This window comes from Pongo pygmaeus, chromosome 11 (assembly GCF_028885625.2).
Source record: "Pongo pygmaeus isolate AG05252 chromosome 11, NHGRI_mPonPyg2-v2.0_pri, whole genome shotgun sequence".
Taxonomy (NCBI): Eukaryota; Metazoa; Chordata; class Mammalia; order Primates; family Hominidae; genus Pongo; species Pongo pygmaeus.
The window spans coordinates 88,821,569-88,836,848 of record NC_072384.2 but is presented as its reverse complement, the minus strand read 5'-3'; positions in this window follow the sequence as shown (position 1 = coordinate 88,836,848).

Genomic DNA, 15,280 nt, shown 5'->3' with positions numbered 1-15,280 from the left:
ATTTAGTCCTAAAAATTTTATTATTTTTGAAGCTATTGTAATGGAATTATTTTCTTAATTTCATTTTTGAATTGTTCATTACAAATTTTTAGAAATAAAATTAATTTTAAAAATATTTGTCTTATATCCCATAAACTTGTGCTTATTAGTTATAATGGATTTTTGGTTGGTTCCTAAGGAAATTTTATATACAAGATAATGTCATTTGTGAATAGAGATAGTTCTGCTTCTTCTTTTGCAATCTGGATGCCTTTTGTTTCTTTATCTTGCCTAATTGCTCTAGAATCTGCAGTATAATGTTAAATAGAAGTGGTATGAAGAGAAATCCTTGTTTCTGATCTTATAGTGAAAGCATTCAGTCTTTTATCATCAGGGTGATGTTAGTTATGAGTTTTTGATAGATGCCTTTTATCAAATTGAGGAAGTTTATCTCTATTCCATGTTGTTGAGTGTTTATATCATAAAAGGATATTGCATTTTGTCAAAGTTTTTTCTGCATCTGTTGAGATGATCATGTGATTTTTGTTTTTTATTCCATAGATAGGATTATATTAATGGATTTTTCGATATTAAACCAACCTTGAATTCCTGGGATAGATTCCACTTAATTATGGTGTATAATTCTTTTCATATGTTGCTGGATTCAGTTTAAGAGTATTTTGTAAAAGACTTTTCTTCATCACTATTAATTATAGATACTGGTTTTTAGTTTTATTTTTCTATGATGTTTTTGTCTTGTTTTGATGTCAGAGTAATACTAGCCTCATAAAATGAGTTTGGAAGTGTTACCTACTCTCTTATTTTACACTTTATTTTTATATAAAAATATCTGGTCCACTACAAAAAATCAGTAGAGACGTGAATGTGGAAGAAAATATGATCTATGGTAAAAAAGAATCAAGCAAGAAAATAGTTAAGAAAGATGACAGAGACTGCCCAGATATTGGAATATCAGTCAGAGACTTTAAGATAACAATGAACTTATGAGTATGAATCATGATGGATCTCCTTAGTGAAACTTTATTTTTTAATTTTTTTGAGAATGACTTTGTATATTTTCTAAGCACATTTGTTTGTCCAAAGCTTATCTTAGATTATCTGACATTTTTAAATGAAATTTTAGATGTCTACAACTTCATAACCTTATCTAACTCCCTGATGGTATACATTTCTGTTTTTGTCATAATAAGTTTGTTAAAATTTTAAGCACAGATGCAACTAAATCCTGAGAATTAAACTTCAAAGAATTTTTGGAAGTTAAATGGAACTCTGAGGTAATTTGGCTAATAGTAGACATCTCATATACTGCTATGTTGCCCTACCCATTATATAGGCCAGTACAAATTGCTCTTTGTAATATATTTGACTTATGGTAAAAGCTTTAGAAGTTATATGGAGGAACTCATATAACTGAGTTATAAAAGAGTTAGCTGTCTAAAAATCAAAGTCATCATACATCCCTGCTATACAAACAAAATGAAGATGTGAAATAGTAATTGGCAATACATTTTCCTAGAATCAGGTAACCTTACATGTAAGATCACTGTAAGTCACATATTTAGTGGCCAAATAATTTTCATCCTAGATCTATGGTGCAGGCTTAGACTGCTTAATGCAGTCTGAAGACATATAAAGAGCAAATAAGATCATGCCTATGGGAAAGGGAGTCGATCATTAAGAAATCAGGATGGTTAGAACAGGTAAGACAAAGAGTAACCAGGGCTGGGCAGTGGGCTATATAATAGGGAGAATGAACAGGTACAGGAGGACAGAGTTCCTATCTCAGTGAAGGAAAGTGAGAAAACAAAAACGATGCAGCCTACAAAGAGTGAGGGTCTTAGACTGACAAAAAAGAAATTGGAATTCAGGAAAGATATTTTCTTTCATAGAAAGATATCAAAAGTATCACAAGGGGAACTTGTTTCTGAAAAGCACTGAAAGTAGCCCTACTTGTATTAACTCTGCCCCGGGTCCAGGTGGTAGAAGAGAGTGGGTGAGCTTAGATGAAACATTGGGGAGAAAAATGGCTGAATAGGATAATTCAGTGCTGGATAGATTAAGGAACAATAGGAGAAGGCAATATGATATGTTTTACATGTATTTAGAAGCTCTGACAACTTAAAAACCTCTTCAAATATTATCCACCTCTAGTATATTTTGGAAAAGTTTGTGCTATAATATCCACTCTTAATTTAGTTCCATGCTACATTTCCTAATACGTCTGTCTGTGTCTTACCTTAAGCCTCCCCTCTCTTTGATAACAACACCATGAAATCTCCCAAATCATCAATTCAGTGTTTGTAGTAAAATTTAATGATGGTTTGGACATAAATAAAGGTACTATGCTGCAAAGCAACCTAGAAATTCCCTGAAATTTAAATAGATCTAAGTACTCGGACAAAGGAGTTTACCTCCTGCGGCCTCAGTGACTTCATTGTAAAGTGAGATTAAATTTAATGGTCTCAAGTCCCTTTGCATTACTAAGACTTATCTGAATATTTATTATATATCCATTTCACTTTAACAAATGCACAAAGGAAGATCATCTGAAATTTCTAAGAAGTTCCCAGGCTCGAGATATACAACATTTAAAAGAATTATGCCTGCAAAAACAAGGCTTTTCAAAAAATACTAACTATATCCTGACATTGGTAAACTTGGTCTGAACAATCAAGGAATTGACAAGTTTACAGAGAAAAATGTCAAACAACTAGACTGTGTATTAAATCTCTCTTTATCATTCAAAATCACATTCCATAAATCAGAGTTCTCTTACATTGAGAAAAATATTGGTACCATAAAAATACCACAAATACTTAATTTTATTTAGAAGTACAGCAAAAGCAATGCTAGACGTTATAAAATATTTAAATATTCATAGATTGACTTAAAAACTAGATAATTGCTTGTCCTCTTACATCTCTGTATGGTCCATTGACCAAAAGAGAGAATTGTGCTCTCCAAAAAACAAACAAAAAGAACAAAAAGAACAAAATGCCTTTCTGTTAAATGCAAGGTTTACTAAATATTTTCCCTTTACAGAAAGAATCTTCTTTACCTCTTCTAGACACGCTTTTTTTCATTTCCTATCCTGAGGGTTGCACACTTAAATGCCTACAGCACCCAGGCCGACCACTGAGATGAGTGCAGCAGGCTGGGTGCATACTGTGGTGAAAGAGGCACCACACATGCTGATTAGAAGAGTAGAGGCTACTCACCTCCAGGATGCTGTCTTGTGGCAGGCATTGGCTAATTGTTCACAAGCCGGTTCTTTTCCTTCCGAATAACAGCTACAACATATTGCCCAGCCTTCATTGCCATTGAGTGAGGCATATGATTGATTTCTGGTTCATAGAACTGACAAACATCTAGGCCTGAACCATAAAACTTGCCCATGCATAATTCTCTGTTCTCTTTCTTCTTTACCCTGCTGAATGGAGATATCCAAAGTCCCAGAGGAAGATGCAATGATAAGATAAAATGAGCTTGTGCTTGTCATACATCATTTGGTAGAGAGCCCATATGGAAAAGGCACCAGATGAAGAACACCTTGGTTGAACCTGATATTGTTTGGCTGTGTCCCCACCCAAATCTCCCCTTGAATTGTAATAATCCCCAAGTTTCAAGGGCAGGGCCAAGGGGAAAAAAATGAATTATGGGGGTGGTTTCCCCCATATTGTTCTCATGGTAGTGAATAAGAGTCATGAGATCTAATGGTTTCACAAATGGGAGTTCCCCTGCACAAGCTTTCTTACCTGTCACCATGTAAGATGTCCCTTTGCTCTTCCTTCATCTTCCACCATGGTTGTGAGGCCTCTCCAGCCATGTGGAACCATGAGTCCATTAAACCATTTTCCTTTATAAATTACTCAGTCTTGGATATGTCTTTATTAGCAGCATGAGAATGAACTAATACAGAACCATTGCTTTGGAAAATTAAATATATATATTTAAATACTTGTATTCACTATATAAATATATATATATATTTAAACATATATATAGTTAGTACTGAGTGTCAACTTAATTGGATGGAAGGGTACAAAGTATTGATCATGGGTGTGCCTGTGTGGGTGTTGCCAAAAGAGACATGAACATTTAAGTCAGTGGTCTGCGGAAGATAGATCCACCCTTAATCTGGTGGACACAATCTAATCAGCTGCCACTGAATATAAAGCAGGCAGAAAAAACATGAAAAAGTGAGAAGAGCCTAGCCTCCCAGCCTCCATCTTTCTCTCGTGCTGGATGCTTCCTGTCCTCGAACATCCAAATTCTTCAGTTTTGGGACACGGGCTGTCTCTCCTTACTCCTCAGCTTGCAGACAGTCTATTGTGAGACCTTGTGATTGTGTAAGTTAATACTTAATAAACTCCCTATTAGTTCTGTCTCTCTAGAAGACCCTGACTAATATAGATTTATATATATATCTGTATTCATATATATATAGTGTCAAGCCACTGAAAATTTGAAGCTGCTTATTATAGAATTTAGCCTAGTCCAATTAATTTATATTGCGATGCAGAAAAAAAGAGCTCATGGTTTCCATCTTAGTTTTTCACGACAAATCAAGAATCTGAAAGGTGATGTGAAATTTCCCAGATATTAAATATTAACAAAGATTTCAAATATTTTAAAACACTACTCAGTCTTAGCAAACATATTGTAAATTAGAACTGATCTTTAAGCTGTACATAAACCTGCTTTAGTCATAAAGGATCACTCACCATTTCCTGGACATTTCCTTACATTTTCCTGCCTCATATTTTGTTCACATTGTTCCCTAAACCTGAAATGTCCTTCTCCTTCTGTTTCTTCAGGAAAAACATCTTGGTCCTTTAGGTAGTAAGAATAGTTAAGGCTTTACTTGGTGTACAAATTATATATATTGCTATATTATTAAACTTACTTGTTATATAAAGAGATTCACTTATGTAAGTAAACTTTCAGCAAGGAAAGATACTTACAACTTGGGAAGTGTGTGAACGGTATAAAGAGAAAGTAGAGGAAGGTGAATATGACAGATTAGGAAAGACAGAGTAAATAAAATTTGAAAATAAGATGTGGCTTTTCAGGTTAAAATTAACATCTATCTCTTTGTATTTTTTTTCCCTCAAATTAAAGTCAGACAGGTATATGAAACCTTATACTTTACAGTCATTTGGCAGGAGGGAGCCATAACTTTAAAGACATTTTGCAGTCAAGATTTATCATCTTTTCACAGAAGTGATAGACCTGGTTTGCACTGAAAGAAGGCAATGTCTTCTAGATTTATTGTATTTAATGGTCTTGTGTGGGAGATGTTAGGCAGGGAAATATTAGAGCAATAAAGTGTAAGTGTTTGAACTGTGGTTAGAAAGAAAATATATTTTGTGTATTAAAGCCTAAGTTTTGAGCAATTTTGCCTATGGAGATAGTTAATATGTCAGCTTTAATCTAAGGATTTCATAAGTAGCTGTCTGAACCAACATGAACTGCAGAAGTAGAGCAGAAGGTAACACATAATATATGACTAAAAAAGAAAGACTTAGAACAATACAATCAAGTCTTTCTTGTTCTTGATTGAGGGTTTCATCAATGGTATAGAGAAAGATGATTGGTAGTTCAAGATAGAACCATACTTTTATTTGTCTAACCTAAATATAAACGATTAATTCACACAAGTGATTGTCTACAAATTAGTCACCAACAATTGTTCCCACACCTAAATGCATATTGCCCATCTTCCTTCAAAATATAAAGTCTGTATGCCATCTTCAAATCTGGATGGTCTTATGACTTGCTTTGATCAATACAGAGGAAGTAACCCTGTCAGTCCCAAGCCTAGAACTTAGTAGACCTAGCAGTGCTTTCACTCACCTGGAAGTTAACTACCATGAAAAGAAGTCTAGACTATTCACATGGAAACAGTGGGGCCACCTGGAGGAAAATCAAGACCCCACATGGATATATAGGTGAGCCCATACTCAGAACCCATCACTAGAATAGGAAGGCCCAGCCATCTCAATGAGGCCTCAGTGATTCTACCACTTCAGCTGAGGTGCCAGGCACATGAGTAAAGCCATCTTAGAATGTTTAGCCACAAATAGATCCCACCTCTCCCACCCCAACACCAACTGCCAACAATAACACGACATGGAGCACAGAAGAACCATACCCAATGAACCTTGACCTGTTCCCATTATCAAAAGCAGATGAATGATCATTGTTTTACTATAAAGAGTTCAGAGTGGTGTGTTATGCAACAATAGGGAACTGTTACCAGAAGTTTATGAACTCAGTATTCTTAGCAAAAACAAATAAAACAAAATCAAAATAAAATATTACTATGTTCTATGTTGATAGGTATTTTAGAAATATGCATCTAAATGAGATGATTAGAAATTTGTAAATACATTCTTTTTCAATGAGCTTTTATGGATGTACCATATAAATTAGATAGTTGGCAGAGTAACAAATTTTAATTTTTAAATTTGGTCATAAGTCTGTACAGCCAATCTTAGTCCACTCAGGCTGTAGCTTTGTGATGAGATTAGAAACAATGATTTGAGAGAGTTGGTGGGAGAGGATAGTCTGAGGTGAGTGCTGATTCAATCGATTTCCTTTCTATGTTGAGGTAGCATGTTACATGGAAGAACGACTTCAGATAAAAAGGGGCAAGATGGGAGAAGGAACTAGAAACAGGTCCCCCTGAAAACCCTCAAAAAAGGCAAAAGTTACATTCATTTTGTTCCTCAGCAAATAATAATTTCAACAGAGTTTTAATGGTCCCTTAACATTCTTGTTAGAGGATAATATATTTTATATGATGGAGTAAGTTAATGAAAATAATATTGGGATATATTAATGAAATCACAGATTCAAATTGGGCTTAGCTACTGCCACGCCGTGTGCATTGGACAAGTCATGTAACTTCTATGAATCATAATTTCCTCTATATCAAGTGGTACATTTAAATTAAGTGATCACTGCCCATCCTTTGAGCTGAAAAGTTTTGATCCACAATTAGGGCTTAAAATAAATGCTTTATCTAGATATTAAATTTACGTTGCTGTGGCGGTTGTTTTCATGGAATTTTTATATATTTAGTTCAGCAAAAATTATTGCATCTATAATTCTGATAGTTTCAGGCTAAAAATTAATAGGAAAGTGGCAGGCCCTTTTAGAAGGCATATAGTTTTGGGAAAGGCATTTTATAGGTTTAATAAAGATATGAAAATTATATTTTAATTGCATATTTTAAAAATACATAAAACTTGTAAAAGACTATGTTTAATCCTGGTATTTCTTGCAACATTAAAAGTTGTCTGTTCTACTTGACAAAGATATTTACATGCCTTAGAGTAGTCAGTCATTCTGTTAGGAAATCCTTAACCGGCCATATGTGTGCTATTAAGCATTTTCATTTGGCTCTTCTCTGCAATTAGCATTCCAAAGGTTATGCTGACTGGTTGTGGATACCATATGTTTGGCATCAGTCCTTAAAGTTCTGCCACATGTTCGCTTTGATAGCACAAGCACTATGGTGAAGGGAAACAAAAGTTTACCAAACATTTCAAATAAACATCCAAGCCCCACTTTAAAAAATCAAGTATAAATACTGTGTCCCTATTGTGTTCAATGTTCATGTTCCAAAATATATATTTAAAACAAATGACAGTTGGAATAAAACAACCTACCTCACATTGTCTAATTTGTTGGGAAAAACTAAAGGTCAAGGTTTTAACTTTATCTAGAATTGAAAGATTGCATGATAACCACTGGGGTCTTTAAGCCTCTTCTTTCATGTCTTTTCAGAAAGTGTGTGTACGAATACTACTTTGTAGGTACACAATAAGCAGTAGCTTCTAAATTGGGAAATCAAGTGAGAGTTTGGTTTACTCTGCTTCCCATAAAGGAAAGGAAGATTGCCTCAAAATGGCTCTTCAGTGCCTAATAAGATGGCTCAAAGGATTTGCTGTCCTTGTATTTGCCTTTTTTCAGTCATTTCCTGTTTGGCAAGCAAGTGAACTCAGCTGATTGCCTTAGTAGAGTTTAGTAATCAGAAATAATGTAAAATTCTTAATAGGCACAGTGGGAACTAAAAGAAGCACAGGTGTTGGTAATGTCTCTAGAAATGGTAAAATGAGAATTTTAAAAAATGCTTCATTCTTTATATTTGCAGCCATTTATTGCCAGCCTGTAAGAGCAATGGGAATGGTATTTCTCGGTCTCTGTCTTTGCGTCTGTAGGAAGAAAATAGTGAATTTACCTCACTTTATAATGGTTGAACTGAATGAGCACAGAGAATACCACCCACGTCTTAGGGCTAGATTCTAAAGCTATTTGACTTACACCTGGCAGGTGGTCCATCAAAGGTACAAAGCCTCTGCAAAGCCTCTGATTCTGTAACAACTTGAAGATTGGGAGAATTAATACACCATGAAAACTTTGTCAACTGAAGCCAGAATCAGAGAGTTTATCTCTTACACCTGGTCAACTAGTGGACATAGATTTCCTAAATTTGCTCCATGTTTCATCAGTATTATAGGTGTTAGGTTTATGAGGAATTGTGTGCCAGAGAGATGTTGATTTATTCATTCTTCACTTACACAAAATATTTCTGAGCTACTACTAAGTGCCAGCTAATGTATTAGAAAAAGAAAATTCAGGAGAGTTCAAGACAAGCACAGTGTCTGCTCTCCTGGAGCTTATAGCCCAGAAGGGAAGTCATTAGACCTAAAAAACAGTTATACAAATTGGTATGTAATAAGAATGGTATAAAGTGATGTGAATCTAAGGTGCTAGGAACTATGTGAATGTATTACTGGAGGTTCTAGGATTTAGGGGAGATTCCCCTAAGGAAGGAACATTTATTTCACTTAAGGTCTGAAAGATGAATAAAAATCAGTAAGACAAGGAGAGTAAGAGTGGGAAGCTGGAATGTGTTTGGCTCAGGCACGGACTTTGGTAGTAGGGGAAGTTATTTTTCTCAGGTTATCTCATTTAAATAAAAATGTTGAAGGCCAAAATGCTATTTAGAAAAAGTACAATTTGGAAACCCACCTGTAGTAGCATAAATATATACAAAGGAATATAGTATGAAATAACCAGAAAAATGTTAAAATTGGAACAAGACAAATATTGAAAATATTTTGAGGCATTCTAAAATTAAAATATGGATATTACACAAAATATCCAGTAGTCAAATAAGACTACGTGCTGATTAAAATGAGCAACCTGACAGAGTTTTGTGTTTTTCCACCAGTGAACTAATGGAAATCGATGTTAATGTAGAAAGGCTGCTGCTAACACCAATGTGGGGAATTGGAAGCATCCCTCAGAGATCCCTGGCTGTAGAACTGTTAAGCTATTTCTCTGTTGGCTCAGTATATGATCACACCCTCCTGAGAAGGCAAGGGAAAATCGTGCCCAATATGTTACTAGTGATATTCTGGGCAATCATTCTGCATCCCTCCTTTCTCTTTATTGCCAATACTCCACAGGCAATTTTCACCACAACTCTCTGAATACAGGAATCACCTGATATTAGCATTGGAAATATAATTTAGAATTATATGAAATCTACCATAATAATAAATTCATGATATGTAAATAATTTTTTAAAGAGGCCAGTGTGTTCCATTTTGCAATATACTCCTTCTGACTGGTATAGGAAACCCTCAAGAAGAACAACAGAGCCAAACAATTGTCCTGCCACACGAAGCTGCATGTGATTCAGGATGCTTCTACCATCATTCAGATGGAAGATTATTTCTGACCTGTGATTGTGGACTAGACCAACTTGCAGGGAACTATGGATGGCAGCTTCTTTGATAATGATGCTGGCAACTGGTCAGGGAGCTCTCAAGGTACACAGAAAATGCTCTGAGGAGTCCAAATGGTCAGTGTGACCTGGGTCAGATGAGTCAGCCCACTTTAAACATTTAGGAGCCTTCCCATAACTTTTCTTTTTCCTCGTGTCTCCAAGTCCAATAGATGGAAAAAATGGTTTGACACATTCAAAAGCATCCACTGGAGGAAGGATCAGGCTGTGTTTGCCTTTTGGAAACCTCAAAGCTTTGGCAGTTAGAGGCAAATGAAGAGGGGTGGGGAACACCACTACAGTCTGGAACAGGGAGAGCCTAGAAGAGTGGTGCCCACTAGCAATGGGAGCCAAATTGTATGGTCATAGGGAAAAAGAACTAGAAGTTACTTAAGGGTAACTGTACTAGAGCCAATGTCTTTCCGCAAATGGCCTTGAGTGGCCTCTTGGTAGCACATTTGCCAGGGCTAGCCCCTCTGCTCTAATCTAGTACATTTAAATACATAGAGATTATCAGCAATTTCAACTGTAGGAAATGCTTCCTCTGCCTTCTTGTTTGTTTCTCTTAAATTTTATGCCTATCTAAAACAAATAATTTGGTAGCATTTGCACATCATTTACACAACATAAGGCAGATGATTTCTTTAGTTTCTAAAGCTTTACATATTCCCTGCAGGTTACAAAATTGGATAGCTTCTAGACATTTCCAAGTTCAATAGAAAATAAATTCAGTGTAAGTCAAGCAACTGAGTCAAACAGAGATGTACCATCTTAGAAATTTAGTCCCAATAATTCTTTTTAAAATAGTAGTAGTATTAGTAACACCTGACATTTATGTAATAGGTTTTTACAGAGCTTTCTGATTTACCACACTTGTTCAAAACAACCAGTGAGGTAAGTGGAACAAGAGTTGTTATCCACATTTTACAAATGAGGAAACTGAGACTCAGAAAGACTGATGTGCCCAAAGAAATGCTGAGGGGGGTAATGCCAGGTCTAGAAGCCAAGAACCAGATTCCAAGGTTATTCTTTTTTCCGTTACTCAACACTGCCTCTTTTTTTCATTTTACAGGAATCATCCAGACTTATTTTTAATTTGAAAGGAGGAGAAGATAGATATTTGAGAAATGACTTTATGGCTGTAAAGAAATTTTTCAAAAAAGCAAAACTAGTGCAAACCATTATATAATGAGTAGTGCTTGGCTTATCAATATGTGTACTATCTAATCCCTGGGAATGCTGAATAAAAGATACCTTTGTACAGTTTACACCCAAGAGACTTCCATAATTCACTTTTTTTTTTTTTTTTGCTGAAAATAGCCATATATATTCTGATGCTCCAAATCTATGAGACATTTCTCATAGTCAGCTTTCCATATCCCCTAATCATAAACACAGCTTCCACTTCTCATTTGAGTTTCAAAATACAAGATAAAAGACTGGTGATTTTCAGATCATTTAGTTTTTATTAAGGTCATTTTTTTAAAAAAATGGATCAGTTTGTTTCAAAAATAATTTAAAATATTCTCGTTAGAATTCAAAATCTGAACTTAGATTCAAGTGACAACGCATTAATGCAGGAATGTAATTTGTTGTGTGGCTACCTAAATAAAATGTTTTAATTATAATAAATTAGCAAACTCACCTCTTTAGTTGCTTTACCATGAAAAATCAGTCACATCTATCAAATTGCGACTTTACTTAAAATTCTATACTTTCTCATTTGCTTTGTAGACAGGAAAAAAAAGAACACCTTTATCTTAAGGTTAAAAAATAGTCAAGCTGTATTAATGGATTAAGGAGAATGAAATACACCAGTGGGCAGAAACATAAACTAAAAGGCTAAGCTAGCAACTCTGAGGGCTATGATCCTGAGCTTACAATCAAATATGAATCCAAGGACAGAAATTGCTCCTTTTCCTGACTTTGGAGGGAACATCAATAACCCTGAAAAGAAACTGAAAACCTAAAAAGAATTTTACAGAAGGATGTTTTTCTAATACTGTAGAGGACATAGAAAGGTCATTTATTATTGAAACAAGGAATCTTCCTCTATCGGACAGGAAATTATATAATTCCTTGGAATGCAAGCCAAAATTTCAAAATGAACAACTTTATTTTTTCCTACTAAAAAGTAAGAGTCTGTTAAAACAGCCCTTTAAATATTTTTCAACTTTTGTTTTCTTTTTAATTGACAATAATTGCACATGTTTATGGGGTACGGTGTAATGTTTTGATGCATGTAAACATTGTGAAATAATCAAATCAAGGTAATTAGCATATCCATCACCTTAAATATTTATCCTTTCTTTGGGGTGAGAACATTTAAAATCCTCTCTTTTAGTTATTTTGAAATATACAATACATTATTATTAACTATACTCACCTTGCTGTGCAATAGAATACCAGAACTTATTTCTCCTATCTAACTGTAACTTTCTGCCCGCTAACCAATGTCTCCCCTTTCCCAGTCCACCTCCCCTAAGACATCCAGTCTCTGGTAACCACCATTCTACTCTCTACTTGTATGAGCAACTTTTTTAGATTCCACATATAAATAAAATCATACAGTATTTGTTTCTCTGTGCCTGGAAGCTGTTTAAATATTTTAAGACTGTATTAACGTCTTAGATGCAGAGATTAAGAGCACATGGGTGGCATGAAGTCATAAGCCCTGGAACAAGAAGGACTATATTCCATGGCATGGAATTTGGTGTTTTATCTTCAATTTTGTAAATAAACATTTTTATTGAAATGAAGCCTGCTTATGGAAAAGAACATAAAACCACAGTGTACAGGTTGGTGAATTGTCACCAAAAAACATAATCATATAACCACCATGAGAGTCAAGAAATAAAACATCACCAGCATCTCAGAAATTCCCTTTTGCACCCACTGCTGTCACTATCCATTCTTCCACCCCACAGATAACCAGTATTCTGACTTCTAACACCAATACTTATATTTGCTTTTTTCTGAATTTTTCATAGATGGATTCATAATCATACAATACAGTTTAGATTAATTGGGGATCAGGTCTTTCATGCAGGTTTCTGATTGTGAGATTCAGTCATGTTGTTGCAAGTAATATGTCTGTTCATTTTCTATGCTAATTGTGTCCATTGTATTATTATGCCGCAATTCAGTTATGCTTTCTACTGTCGGTGAGTGTTTAGATTATGTCTTGGTTTATGCATTATAAACAATGCTGTGAACATTCTTGTACCTTTTTTTGGTGGCTTGTTATATTCCTAGGAGAGAATGTCTTGTGTCATAGCGAATGCATATGTTCAGATGCTGTCAGTTTTCCAAAGTTATTTTACCAGTTTACACTCTTATTTAATTGCCCACATCCTTTTCGCCACCTAGAATTGCCACTTTTAAAATTTCATGCTTTTTAATTTACATTTCCCTGACGTCTAATTATGTTAAGCAGTTTTTTACATATTTACAAGCAATGTGGAAATCTTTTCTCATGAACTCTCTGTACTTTTCCCCCACTTCATTAAATTTGTCTTTCGTTTTATTTATTTATAGGGGTTCTTTTTTTAATAAGAAATAGTTCTTATTTAATTTTAAATAAATTGTATTGGCCGGACGCAGTGGCTCACGCCTGTAATCCCAGCACTTTGGGAGGCTGAGGCAGGTGGATCACAAGATCAGGAGATCGAGACCATCCTGGCTACCACGGTGAAACCCTGTCTCTACTAAAAAATACAAAAAATTAACTGGGCGTGGTGGCGGGCACCTGTAGTACCAGCTACTCGGGAGGCTGAGGCAGGAGAATGGCGTGAATCCGGGAGGCGGAGCTTGCAGTGAGCCGAGATCGCGCCACTGAACTCCAGCCTGGGTGACAGAGCGAGACTCCGTCTCAAAAAATAAAATAAAATAAATAAATAAATAAATAAATTGTATTGTGTGTATTCAAGATATACAGCATATTATGGGATACCTACAGACAGCAAAAAGTTACCATAATGAAGAAAATTAACACAATTGTCATCACATATAGTTACAGATATTTTTGTTTGTTTTGAAGGCAAGAGCAGCTAAAATCTAATCATTTAGCATGAATCTTATATACAGTACAATTATATTACCTGTAGTCCTCATGTTGTACATTAGATCCTAAACTTGTTATTCCTACATATCTGCTGCTTTGAATGCTCTGAACTGTACCTCCCACTTCCTCCCCACCCCCACTCCTGGTAACCACTGTTTTGTTCTCCATCTGTATGTATGAAATAATTGATATCATGCAATATTTTCATTTCAGCATCTGATTTATCTCATTTAGCATATGTTCTCTTGGCTTTTCCATGTTGTGGCAAATGGCAAGATCTCATTCTTTTTCAGAACTGAGTAATATTCTATTGTATATATGTATCACAGTTTATCCATTTATTCAACAACAAACATTTAGGTTGTTTTCATATCTTGGCTATTGTGAATAATGCTGCAAAGAAATAGGAGTGCAGGTATCTTTACAAGATAGTGATTCTATTTCCTTTGGGTATATTCCTAGAAGAGGGACTGCTGGGTCATACGGTAGTTCTATTTTTGATTTTTTAGAAACGGCCATACTATTTTCAAAATGGCTATATCAACCTACATTCCCACCTACAGTGAATAAGAGTTCCCTTTTCTTCATACCCTCACCAACATTTGTTATCTTTTGACTTTTTGGTAATAGTCATTATAACAGGTGTGTTGTGGTAAGGATGGTCTTTCATAATGGTATTGATTTTCATTTCCCTGATGATTAAGGATGTTCAACACCTTTTCATATACCAGATGGCCATTTTAATATCTTCTTTGGAAAAATTTCTATCCAAGTCTTTTGGCTATTTTTGAATCAGGTTATTTGTTTTTCCACTGTTGAGTAATCTGAGTTCTTTATAAATTTTGGGTATTAACCTCTTATCATATAAATGGCTTGCAGATATTTTTTTCACAACCCATAAACTGGTATTTCTTTTTTTCAGAGTTATGTCTCTTTTTATTATTTTTTTATTTAAATTGACATAAAATTGTGTGTATTTACTGTGCACAAAATGTTGCTTAAAGTATATATACATTGTTGAATAACTAAATCTACCTAATAAATATATGCATTAACTCACATGGTTGTCATTTTTGTGGTGACAGTGGTAATGTTTACTCTTTTAGCATGTTTCAAGAATACAATATATTATTAACTATAGTCACTATGTTGCACAATGTATCTCTTAAACTTATTTCTCCTGTCTATGTAAAGTTTTGTATTCTTTAACCTACACCTCCCCAACCTCCTCCTGCTCCCAATCCATGGTAACCACCATTCTACTCTACTTTTATGAAATAAAGATTTTAGATTCCACATATGAGTGAGATAATTTAGTATTTGTCTTTATGTGCCTAGTTTATTTCACTTCACATAATATCCCACAGGTTTATCCATGTTGTTGAAAATGACAGAATTTTCTTCTTTTTATGGCT